A 13,316-nucleotide genomic window follows, 5' to 3' on the forward strand; every position below is an offset into this window, starting at 1 on the left:
CATCACAAGACACATAAGCTACAGTCACACACACACAAACCAAACTCACACACGCATGAACACACACAAATAGAAAGTGAACCCAGACAGCAGCATCCACCCATCCCAGCTGCCTTTGGGATGTAGTGGAGATTCCCATTAGGTTAATGTGATTACCCAGATCATTGTCTACCTTGCTCTTACTACCCTCCCGTCACTCACTGACGCCATTGTAAATACATGTTTTCTGCTCACTGGAGGTGGACTGTTGGCATCGAGTTTGCCATTACTGACCAAGACAGTGATTAAAAAGCATGCGATACAGTGCTGATGGCTGCAGTTTGTCTCCTCAACCACTGAACTTGATATTGGAGACATAGCAACCATAAGATCACTGCAATTTCGAAGAGGCCGATGTCAAGCACAGCATTGGTACTGACTCATTGCTTTTCATGAGAATTACTTGTTTTTGCCCAAGGCATTAACTAGTGCACAGTTTTTTTTGCAATGACATAAAATAATATATGTTTTCCACAAGAAACATGACATGTTTTGATGCAAGAAGCTCTCATCCTATTCATCACTAAATCATACAAAATAAATAAGACATGGAGAAGAACTCAAGGGGAAACATATCACAAATGTGATATCAGTGTACATTGAATATAAGCAAATTCAAGTTCATAAATCTCTGTAACTGAAATGTAATGTTCTAAAAAGGACACCAGGGGTCACTGCTCCATTTTGTTCGTCATATCCGTATACAGCCACACCAGTCGACGAGAGCAAGGACTTTCTTTTTCAGGCCGGGTAGGTTGCCCACCAACAACTCAAGTAAACGGTCAAATAGATTAAGAGTCGGCAGCACAATCATCAGCCATCCTTTGAAGAAACGTAATATTTAGGAGTTAAATCGCCGTTATTGATCACAGGAAATACTAACAAGTAAAATCGGTGAGTTATTAATGTGTTTTGGGGTTATGTGTATGTTTTTGCATTGACTTCTCCGACTGCCCAGTTTTATTGTTGCTTTGTTCTGGGCAGCAGCCATTTTTAATAATCTTGTCCTATGTATTTATCGCTGCCTTCCGTGGTCCTGAAATCTGGAAAATGTCTTGTATACTTTGTTCTCAGCTAAAAGGCAAGGGTTTCATTATAGCTACGTGTTCTAGTCTCAAATGCCAAATTTGTGCGTTTTCTGGGGATTTGTTTTTGGAATACAAGACAGGAACTTCAGCTGATTTGCCGTCTCACAATCTTCGCTAGCTAGTAACGTTAGTTGTTAGGCTAGCTAATTTGACATCTAGCTAAATAACTTTAGTGTCAATGTTATTTTAAACTGAGTTATATCAATACCTAATAAATTAGTGTTATGATTAGGGATTAATGGCAGTGTGTCACCTCTTTTTTTCACGAACTCGCAGACATAAACAACGCAATGTTTACATACTGTGATGCTGTGCAGACCAAGCGTGTAGCTTGTTAGCAATTCCGTTCGGATGGCTAACTAGTTGGCTCGCCCCTGCCTGCCACTACGTTATGATTTGACTATCAACATGGATTCATCCGTGGCCTAATTCCCTCTTACTAATATTGTAATTGATAGACATAAGCCAATATGTATTGTGTAGCCAGCATCAACCATGTTTTGCAAGTATATTAGCTAACGTTTAAAATAGCTGGCTAACATCACTGCAAACTGCCATTTTAATTATGCCTTGGTGTTAGCTAGAAAGCTGCGTTACGTTTTATTTGGGGGTTTGTTGCCTTTGAACCGTCTGTTTGCTGATGATTATGATTATTTGGATCCATCTTTAAAATAATTGAGTGTTAACCCGGAATAATTGAACTAGCTATTCTGAATGTCTTTTTTACCATAAATATTAACCCGCTAGAACCGATGCGCGTCAAGAAATAACGGCGACAACACACTGGAAAACTTTAAATGATCTTTAAAAGAAAGATTACAGAATTAGGTTGCTGTTAAACATTCTGATTTGTTTCATCCATCCAACTAAAAGTCCCAATACGACATATCACTTTGCATTTGTATTTTGGGAGAAATTTATATTATATGAATTTGACCGAAGTCATGTTCGAAAAGTGACGTCAAGGGAAGAGTACAGGAGTGATGCAGCGTTCAAAACAACTGGGAACTCGTGGGTGAAAACGAGCTCCGACTGGGATTTTTTTTTGAATGGTCATCCAACTGGGAACTCTGGCGTCGTTCTAGAGCTCTGACTATCCGACCTGAAGATCACTGACGTCATGACTTGGCCTCGTATTTTTCCATGTTCCCAGTTGTTTTGAAGGCTTTAGCACGTTTTGCATGGCCTGATGCACATCAAATCAAATTTTATTGGTCACACACACACATTTATCAGATATTATTGCGGGTGTAGCGAAATGCTTTTGTTCCTAGCTCCAACAGTGCAGTAGTATCTAACAATTCACAACAATATACACAAATCTAATAATGAAATGTATAAATATTAGCTGAGCAATATAGGAGTGGCATTGACTAAAATACAGTAGTATAGAATATAGTATATAAATATGAGATGAGTAAAGCACTATGTAAACATTTTTAAAGTAACTAGTGTTCCATTATTAAAGTGGCCAGTGATACTATGTACATAGGGCAGCAGCCTCTAAGGTGCAGGGTTGAGGAACTAGGTAGAAGCTGGCTAGTGATGGCCATTTAACAGTCTGCTGGCGTTGTGATAGAATATGTTTTTCAGTCTTTCAGTCCCTGCTTTGATGCACCTGTACTGGATGATAGTGGGGTGAACAGGCCGTGGCTAGGATGGTTGACGTCCTTGATGATCTTTTTGGCCTTCTTGTGACATTGGGTGCTGTAGGTGTCATGGAGGGCAGGTGCTGTGCCCCCAGTGACGCGTTGAGCAGACAGCACCACCCTCTGGAGAGCCCTGTGGTTATGGGTGGTGCAATTGCTGTACCAGGCGGTGATACAGCCTGACAGGATCCACTCAAATGTGCATCTGTAAAAAGTTTGTGAGGGTAATCGGGGCCAGGCTGAATTTCTTCAGTCTCCTGAGGTTGAAGAGCGCCTTCTTCACCACACTATCTGTGTGGATGGACCATTTCAGATCTTCAGTGACGTGAACACAGAGGAACTTGAAGCTTTCCGCCTTCTCCACTGTGGTCCCATCGATCTGGATAGGGGCGTGCTCCCTCTGCTGTTTCCTGAAGTCCACGATCAGCTCCTTCGTTTTGTTGAGGGAGAGGTTATTTTCCTGGCACCACTCTACCAGGGCCCTCACCTCCTCCCTGTAGGCTGTCTTGTCATAGTTGGTAATCAGGTCTACCACTGTTGTCGTCTGTAAACTCGATGATTGCGTTGGAGGCATGAGTGAACAGGGAGTACAGGAGGGGGCTGAGCACGCACCCTTGTTGGGCCCCTGTGTTGAGGATCAGCAAAGTGGAGGTGTTGTTTCCTACCTTCACCACCTGGGGGTGGCCTGTCAGGAAGTTCAGGATCCAATTGCACAGGGTAGGGTTCAGACCCAGGGCCCCAAGCTTAATGATGAGCTTGGAGGGTACTATGGTGTTGAAGGCTGAGCTGTAGTCAATGAGCAGCATTCTTACGTAGGTATTCCTCTTGTCCAGATGGGATAGGACAGTGTGTAGTGCGATGGCGATTGCATCGTCTGTGGATCTATTGGGGCGGTAAGCAAATTGAAGTGGGTCTCCGGTAAGGTAGAGGTGATATGATCCTTAAAACTTCTTAGAGATAGGGGGCAGCATTTCCACTTTTGGATAAATAGCGTGCACAATTTCAACTTCCTGCTACTCATGCCAGGAATATATTATATGCATATGATTAGTAGGTGTGGATAGAAAACACTCTGAAGTTTCTAAAACTGGTTCAATCATGTCTGTGACTATAACAGAACTTATGTAGCAGGCAAAACCTCAAGGAAAAACTGTTCTGACCGTTCCCTCAGTTGTCTTTGCCAAGGGAAATTAGATAGCGACCATTTTACAGTTCCTACGACTTCCACAGGATGTCACCTGTCTTTGGAATTAGGTTGAAGTTAATAATTGGTGAAATGAAGAAGAGGCACATCCTGGAACAACATTACACTGTTGATAGTTACGCAAGAGGGAAAATGGTGCATGTTTTGTTTACTTGCTGTATTGAATACAGATTGCCCCGTCTACAATTTGATCGATTATTACAGTTTAAAAATACCTAAAGGTGTATTACAAAAGTAGTTTGAAATATTTTGGCAAAGTTTATAGGCAACTTTTGAAATGTTTTGTAGTGACGTTGTGTTTTGGAAAGCTGTTTTTTTCCGGCTCAAACCTGCTTTATAAATGGACATTTTGGGTATACATGGACGTAATTAATAAAAAAAGGACCAATTGTGATGTTTATGGGACATATTGGAGTGCCAACAAAGAAGCTCGTCAAAGGTAATGTATATTTTATTTCAGCGTTTTGTGTAGCGCCTGCTACGCTAGTTCTTTTGTTTACAACTGGTTCAGCTGGGTGCATGCTATCAGATAATAGCTTCTCATGCTTTCGCTGAAAAGCATTTTTAAAATCTGACATTTTGGCTGGATTCACAACGAGTGTAGCTTTAATTGAGTACCCTGCATGTGTGATTTTAATGAAAGTTTGAGTTTTAACACGTTTATTTGAATTTGGCGCTCTGCATTTCCCGAGGCTATTGGCCACTTGGGACGCTAGCGTCTCACTATCCCCAAGAGGTTTAACTTGCCTCTCAAAGCACTTCATGATGACAGAATGACAGAAGTGAGTGCAACAGGGCGGTAGTAATTTATTTGAGTTACCTTTGCTTTCTTGTGTACAGGAATAATGGTGGACATCTTGAAGCAAGTAGGGACAGCAGACTGGGATAGGGAGAGATTGAATATGTCCGTAAACACTCCATCCAACTGGTCTGCACATGCTCTGGCTGCGGCTAGTGACGCCATCTTGGCCTGCAGCCTTGCAAGGGTTAACACGCTTAAAAGTCTTACTTGCGTCGACCACAGGGAACAAGAGCTCGCAGCCCTTGGGAGCGGGCCACGTCGGTGGCACTATGTTATCCTCAATGCGGGCAAAGGTGTTTAGCTTGTCCGGGAGTAAGACGTTGGTGTCCGCGACGTGGGTAGTTTTCCCTTTGTAATCCATGATTGTCTGTAGACCCTGCCACAGGGGTCTTGTCTGAGCCATTGAATTGTGACTCCACTTTGGACTCCACTGACATTTTGCCTGTTTGACTTACGGAGGGAATGACTACACTGTTTGTATTCGCCCATATCCCCAGTCACCTTGACGTAGTTAAATGCGATGGGAGCACACCCCTATCCACTTCGACGGGACTGCGGTGGAGAAGGTGGAAAGCTTCAAGTTCCTTGGCGTACACTGTATCACCGCCTGGTACGACAACTGCACCGCCCGCAACCGCAGGGCTCTCCAGAGGGTTTTGTGGTCTGCCCTCCAAGACACCTACAGCACCCGATGTCACAGGAAGGCCAAAAAGCATCAAGTACATCAACCACCCAAGTCACGGCCTGTTCACCCCGCTATCACCCAGAAGGCGAGGTAAGTACAGGTGCATCAAAGCTAGGATTGAGGGACTGATAGAAGCTGTTTATCTCAAGGCCATCAGACTGTTAAATAGCCATCACTAGCCGACTTCCACCCGGTTATGCAACCCTGCATCTTATAGGCTGCTGCCCTATACAGTGGGGCAAAAAAGTATTTAGTCAGTTCTCCCACATAAAAAGATGAGAGGCCTGTAATTTTCATCATAGGTACACTTCAACTATGACCGACAAAATGAGAAAAAAAATCCAGAAAATCACATTGTAGGATTTTTTATGAATTTATTTGCAAATTATGGTGGAAAATAAGTATTTTGTCACCTACAAACAAGCAAGATTTCTGGCTCTCACAGACCTGTAACTTCTTCTTTAACCTCTTTATCCTACCCCCTCCTTTTTCGAACATTCTGTTAAAAATCGCGCAACTTTTCAGCGTCCTGCTACTCATGCCAGGAATATAGTATATGCATATGATTAGTATGTGTGGATAGAAAACACTCTGAAGTTTCTAAAACTGGTTAAATCACGGCTGTGACTATAACAGAGCGCGTGTTTCATCGAAAAGCGCAAGAAAAACTGCTCACTGAAATTTGAAAAAAGTATCCATGCGCCCCTTTCATGGATTATTTAAAGGAAACCAAATTTAATATGGAAACGGATGCAATTCATACAGCTTCCACACGATGTCGCCAAAAACGTCATTTTCATTGACAAAAATCCATTGAGACATTACGAATAGATCATTGATTCCATCCAGCCTACCTCAATCGATTTTGGAAGATTGAAAAATGGACACCGTTTTCTTTTGTAGCTGCTATTGAATACAGATCGCCCAGTGATCAATTTGATCGCTTATTAACGTTTACAAATACCTAAAGTTGGGTTATAAAAGTAGGTTGAAGTTTTTTGTCAAAGAATATAGGCAACTTATATCATTTTTAAACATGACGTTGCGTGTTGGAAGATAGGCCATACAAATGGATATTTTGGGCATTCATGGACGGATTTAATCGGGAAAAAGACCAATTTGTGATGTTTATGGGACATATAGGAGTGCCAACAAAGAATATCATCAAAGGTAATGAATGTTTTATATTTTATTTCTGTGTTTTGGGTAGCGCCGGCTACCGCAAAATCTGTTGTTTACGCGTCGTGCTGGTATTTTGGGGGGTGCATGCTATCAGATAATAGCTTCTCATGCTTCCCCCGAAAAGCATTTTAAAAATCTGACTCGTTGGCTAGATTCACAACGAGTGTAGCTTTAATTCAATACCCTACATGTCTATTTTAATGAACTTTTGAGTTTTAACGAGTACATTTAGCATTTAGCATAGCGCATTTGCATTTCCAGGTGCCTACTTGAGACGCAGACGTCTCAAGTAGGACCAATAAGTTAAGAGGCTCCTCTCCTCCACTCGTTTCAACTGTTTGAACTTGTTATCAGTATAAAAGACCCCTGTCCAGGCCTCCCGGGTGGCGCAGTGGTTAAGGTACTGCAGCGCCAGCTGTGCCATCAGAGTCCCTGGGTTCGCGCCCAGGCTCTGTCGTAACCGGCCGCGACACGGGAGGTCCGTGGGGCGACGCACAATTGGCCTAGCGTCGTCCGGGTTAGGGAGGGCTTGGTCGGTAGGGGTGTCCTTGTCTCATCGCGCACCAGCGACTCCTATAACTTGGTTAAAAATTCAACTCGTCGTGTTTGGAGGACAAAGAATGCTGAGTTGCATCCAAAGAACACCACATTTTTGTGAATTGTTAAATACTACTGCACTGTTGTAGCTAGGAACACAATTTCGCTACAATAATCTGCTAAATATGTATATGTGACCAATAAAATGTCATTGGATTTTGACATTTTTGGTTATGCTATTTGATTATGCTAAGTTCAGACATATGACATTTTTATGTGAACAATTTCTAAGATGCATTGTTTTTCCGAAACTCACTTCGTGCATAAGAGGGTGCTGCCACATGCACAGATCACGTACACCACTGGAACTCCTATTTAAGCTGTTTAAATCAGGGAAGCAAACTAGTCACCTTTTACCCGAAATTCGCCGTTTTGAATCCAAAATAGGCGACCTACGTGATTTGTGTAGATCCGATGAGACAAGTTTAGGAGAGGGGGCGGAGCCAATAGTTTACATAACAACAGAATGCAGCGCAGCACGTGACTGAAGAAAGAAGAGACAACCAATTTACTAGTTACAGCATCAGCGTGCGCTCTGGAAAGTCAGCTTGCCATTTACAGCAGCACGTCCCTACACATGTAGCCTTGCGCACTTGATCGACGTCTATAGTGGCCACTATAATAGAGCAAAAATAGAATGCCAGTTTGTTTCATTCTATTTCTACTTTAAGAGGTTTTTTTCCCAAGTGCAATAATTATGTGTGTGGTCACAAGCATTCTATTATAAAGGCTGTCATGGCTAACTGCAATATTTGTGTACTGTTTTTTTCCCCTCAAGACTTGAGTATCATTTGCAGTAAAGTCTAGGCAACAAATAACATTAGATTGCTTTCTTTACATGTTTTAGCTGTGAGTTAGGTTCACATGAAGCACTTTTTATTTTACACACAGAGACTGATCGTGTAGATCATATTCTTTGTTAAAAACTGCCTTTCTCCCTTGCAGGGATTTTTTTTTGCATATTTCAGTGGCAAAAAAAAGTGTCACCCTCCGCAGTTTGCATCCTTGTTACATGTCCTAATATTTTAGAATATTTCTCATAAAAGCAGGTGTTTTAATCTGCGTATGCTTATTTATGAATTTACACTGTTTAAAAACCTGCAATATGTACATTTTCTGTGACCCAACCAAAATTCACATAGAAATGGAGTTATCGATCTGTCATTCTTGTTTTAAAGCAAGTCTAAGAAGCTGTAGATCTGTTCTATGTGTGTTGTTTCTATGCTTACCGTTCTTAAGTTTTGTTTTTGCCTGTTTTACTTTAGGTTTTGTACGCCAGCTTGACTTTTTGGTCCACCAGCCACTGTGTCAGGTAGAAATATTTTTCCCCGCCAAGCTTACACCAAAAAATGGATGAGCATTTTTGTAATGTTTCTAAAACAATAATGTATTACTAGTAAGAGGTAATGTGGCATTGTTTCATTTCATTTTTTTGTGTTTGTCTCACAGATGAGACAAAAATGTTTACGGCAGGAGGTTCCGGTGGTAACGCGTCTTGAGTCATGTTTGTGCCTGTGAGATTATCTGACTACTAGCACTGTTGTATTCTCTTCCCTAGCAGTTGAAACTCAAACATTTGAAAAACAACCTAGCTTGTGAACAAAACAATGTAAATAACTAAGAATAGGCTATATAGGATTTGTTGTTCTTTGACTTTGTGCAATGAATTAAAGCAATATATATATATATATACACACATGCACACAGTGGGGAGAACAAGTATTTGATACACTGCCGATTTTGCAGGTTTTCCTACTTAATTTTTATCATAGGTAGTACACTTCAACTGTGAGAGACGGAATCTAAAACAAAAATCCAGAAAATCACGTATGATTTTTAAGCAATTAATTAGCATTTTATTGCATGACATAAGTATTTGATCACCTACCAACCAGGAAGAATTCCGTCTCTCACAGACCTGGTAGTTTTTCTTTAAGAAGCCCCCCTGTTCTCCACTCATTACCTGTATTAACTGCACCTGTTTGAATTCGTTACCTGTATAAAAGACACCTGTCCACACACTTAATCAAACAGACTCCAACCTCTCCACAATGGCCAAGACCAGAGAGCTGTATAAGGACATCAGGGATAAAATTGTAGACCTGCACAAGGCTGGGATGGGCTACAGGACAATAGGCAAGCAGCTTGGTGAGAAGGCAACAACTGTTGGCGCAATTATTAGAAAATGGAAGAAGTTCAAGATGACGGTCAATCACCCTCTGTTTGGGACTCCATGCAAGATCTCACCTCGTGGGGCATCAATGATCATGAGGAAGGTGAGGGATCAGCCCAGAACTACACGGCAGGATCTGGTCAATGACCTGAAGAGAGCTGGGACCACAGTCTCAGAGAAAACCATTAGTAACACACTACGCCGTCATGGATTAAAATCCTGCAGCACACGCAAGGTCCCCCTGCTCAAGCCAGTGCATGTCCAGGCCCGTCTGAAGTTTGCCAATGACCATCTGGATGATCCAGAGGAGGAATTGGAGAAGGTCATGTGGTCTGAACTCCACTCGCCATGTTTGGAGGAAGAAGGATGAGTACAACCCCAAGAACACCATCCCAACCGTGAAGCATGGAGGTGGAAACATCATTCTTTGGGGATGCTTTTCTGCAAAGGGGACAGGACTGCACCGTATTGAGAGGAGGATGGATGGGGCCATGTATCGCAAGATCTTGGCCAACAACCTCCTTCCCTCAGTAAGAGCATTAAAGATGGGTTGTGGCTAGGTCTTCCAGCATGACAATGTCCCAAAACACACAGCCAGGGCAACTAAGGAGTGGCTCCGTAAGAAGCATCTCAAGGTCCTGGAGTAGCCTAGCCAGTCTCCAGACCTGAACCCAATAGAAAATCTTTGGAGGGAGCTGAAAGTCTGTATTGCCCAGCGACAGCCCCGAAACCTGAAGGATCTGGAGAAGGTCTGTATGGAGGAGTGGGCCAAAATCCCTGCTGCAGTGTGTGCAAACCTGGTCAAGAACTACAGGAAACGTATGATCTCTGTAATTGCAAACAAAGGTTTCTGTACCAAATATTAAGTTCTGCTTTTCTGATGTATCAAATACTTATGTCATGCAATAAAATGCTAATTAATTACTTAAAAATCATACAATGTGATTTTTGGGATTTTTGTTTTAGATTCCGTCTCTCACAGTTGAAGTGTTCTACCTATGATACAAATTACAGACCTCTACATGCTTTGTAAGTAGGAAAACCTGCAAAAATGCCTTATTTGTGAGGCATTGGAAAACCTCCCTGATTTTTGTAGTTGAATCTTTGAAAATTCTTTGAAAATCACTGCTCGACTGAGGGACCTATGTGGGGTACAGATATGATGTAGTCATTCAACAATAGTGTGCAATAGTGGTGTTTAACACTATGCAACTTATTAACAACATAATTCAATTTTGACATTATGGGGTATTGTGTCACTGGACTACACACAATCTCAATTTAATAAATTTTAAATTGACTAACGCAACAAATTGTTGAAAAAGACCAGGGGTGTGAATACTTTCTGAAGACCCTGTAGCTAGCTAGAACATCATGGTACAAACAACAGCTAGTGGCTATTGAAGTGTCTGGCTGCATGTAGGCAGAGAGGAAGAGGCGAAGAGATAGGGTTCACTCCCGTCAATCTGTACCCAATAAGCAGACCCACCTGCCTTTGGGACAATGACTCCCGTTGTTATGCCGGCGACAAGAACATAGTCATTATATACAGTATCTCTGATGTAGGCTAGTGATCCTACATTGATGTGACTCTTGAAATTTACACTGGCTGAGATTTGAAAGGATCACTGGCATGGTTGACTCAATTTGGTTGATGAATGTCTGTCAAACTGTCTAGCATTTCAAAGTCTTCTAGCAATAGTCAGATGCACTATTCGTGTCATTCAATTGAATGACATTAACGAGTTTTCAGTTTAACACATGAACGCTTTATCTAGATTGCTACTATTTCAAATGCAGTCTCAGGAGAAACTGAAATATGTCTGGTTGATGTCATGTTCATTTTGGAATCCGCATCAATGGACTAGGAAGGGATATTGGGGTCATCACAAGGGTTTTTATGTAGAAAAGCAGAGGGTAGAGCAGATATATATATATATATATATACTGCTCAAAAAATAAAGGGAACACTAAAATAACACATCCTAGATCTGAGTGAATGAAATATTCTTATTAAATACTTATTTCTTTACATAGTTGAATGTGCTGACAACAAAATCACACAAAAATGATCAATGGAAATCAAATTTATCAACCCATGGAGGTTTGGATTTGGAGTCACACTCAAAATTAAAGTGGAAAACCACACTACAGGCTGATCCAACTTTGATGTAATGTCCTTAAAACAAGTCAAAATGAGGCTCAGTAGTATGTGTGGCCTCCACGTGCCTGTATGACCTCCCTACAACGCCTGGGCATGCTCCTGATGAGGTGGCGGATGGTCTCCTGAGGGATCTCCTCCCAGACCTGGACTAAAGCATCCGCCAACTCCTGGACAGTCTGTGGTGCAACGTGGCGTTGGTGGATGGAGCGAGACATGATGTCCCAGATGTGCTCAATTGGATTCAGGTCTGGGGAACGGGCGGGCCAGTCCATAGCATCAATGCCTTCCTCTTGCTGGAACTGCTGACACACTCCAGCCACATGAGGTCTAGCATTGTCTTGCATTAGGAGGAACCCAGGGCCAGCATATGGTCTCACACGGGGTCTGAGGATCTCATCTCGGTACCTAATGGCAGTCAGGCTACCTCTGGCGAGCACATGGAGGGCTGTGCGGCCCCCCAAAGAAATGCCACCCCACGACTGACCCACCGCCAAACCGGTCATGCTGGAGGATGTTGCAGGCAGCAGAACGTTCTCCACGGCGTCTCCAGACTCTCACGTCTGTCACATGTGCTCAGTGTGAACCTGCTTTCATCTGTGAAGAGCACAGGGCGCCAGTGGCGAATTTGCCAATCTTGGTGTTCTCTGGCAAATGCCAATGCTGTAAGCACAACCCCCACCTGTGGACGTCGGGCCCTCATACCACCCTCATGGAGTCTGTTTCTGACCGTTTGAGCAGACACATGCACATTTGTGGCCTGCTGGAGGTCATTTTGCAGGGCTCTGGCAGTGCTCCTCCTTGCACAAAGGTGGAGGTAGCGGTCCTGCTTCTGGGTTGTTGCCCTCCTCCACGTCTCCTGATGTACTTGGCCTGTCTCCTGGTAGCGCCTCCATGCTCTGGACACTACGCTGACAGACACAGCAAACCTTCTTGCCACATCTCGCATTGATGTGCCATCCTGGATGAGCTGCACTACCTGAGCCACTTGTGTGGGTTGTAGACTCCGTCTCATGCTACCACTAGAGTGAAAGCACCGGCAGCATTCAAAATTGACGAAAACATCAGCCAGGAAGCATAGGAACTGAGAAGTGGTCTGTGGTCACCACCTGCAGAACCACTCCTTTATTGGGAGTGTCTTGCTAATTGCCTATAATTTCCACCTGTTGTCTATTCCATTTGCACAACAGCATGTGAAATTTATTGTCAATCAGTGTTGCTTCCTAAGTGGACAGTTTGATTTCACAGAAGTGTGATTGACTTGGAGTTACATTGTGTTGTTTAAGTGTTCCCTTAATTTTTTGGAGCAGTGTATATTTCCGCAATGTCATTGAATGCAAGGACAGTATCAGCAGAAATGTAGTGCTCTGAGCACTGTATTAACTTTCTGAGAGATGATGCAATATGCATCCATTGGCTGATTATCACTTTGAATTGGCACATCCATTCTACCAATTCTAGTATCGTTACTAATAATAAACTCAATACTCAGTGGAGGTACCCCAGGCAACCTTTCATTTTGAAGGCTGGAACCTGAAGCGGCTTGAATGTAGGCGTACTCTATTCAAATTTCTAAGTGGTGGCATCAATGTCTGGTTCTTCAGTCAGATCAGTATCAGCAGGTTAACCGGTATCCATTTTTGTAAATGCATGTTCTTTCACATCAGAGAACACTATTTCTAGATCACAAATTGCAATAGCCTTCATCACAGTAGGGTTTTGTTAAAGTAGCCTAG

The 13,316-nt window shown here is 42.6% G+C and overlaps 1 protein-coding gene across 13 annotated transcripts in view; it reads left to right on the forward strand.

Annotated features, from left to right (window-relative positions):
- The first annotated feature begins 760 nt into the window (after positions 1 to 760).
- Positions 761 to 13,316, forward strand: part of LOC139408651 (proline-rich coiled-coil 2B) — a 38,013-nt gene continuing 25,457 nt past the window's right edge. For 8 of the 13 annotated variants that reach the window (XM_071152812.1, XM_071152807.1, XM_071152817.1 and 5 more), the window contains exon 1: positions 773 to 933. The gene's annotated coding sequence lies outside the window, so the exon portion shown is untranslated. Of the gene's footprint in view, positions 934 to 13,316 lie in introns of all 13 variants that reach the window. The other 5 variants (XM_071152810.1, XM_071152815.1, XM_071152820.1 and 2 more) reach the window with 2 other exon arrangements.

This window comes from Oncorhynchus clarkii, chromosome 5, assembly GCF_045791955.1.
Source record: "Oncorhynchus clarkii lewisi isolate Uvic-CL-2024 chromosome 5, UVic_Ocla_1.0, whole genome shotgun sequence".
In the NCBI taxonomy this organism is placed as follows: domain Eukaryota; kingdom Metazoa; phylum Chordata; class Actinopteri; order Salmoniformes; family Salmonidae; genus Oncorhynchus; species Oncorhynchus clarkii.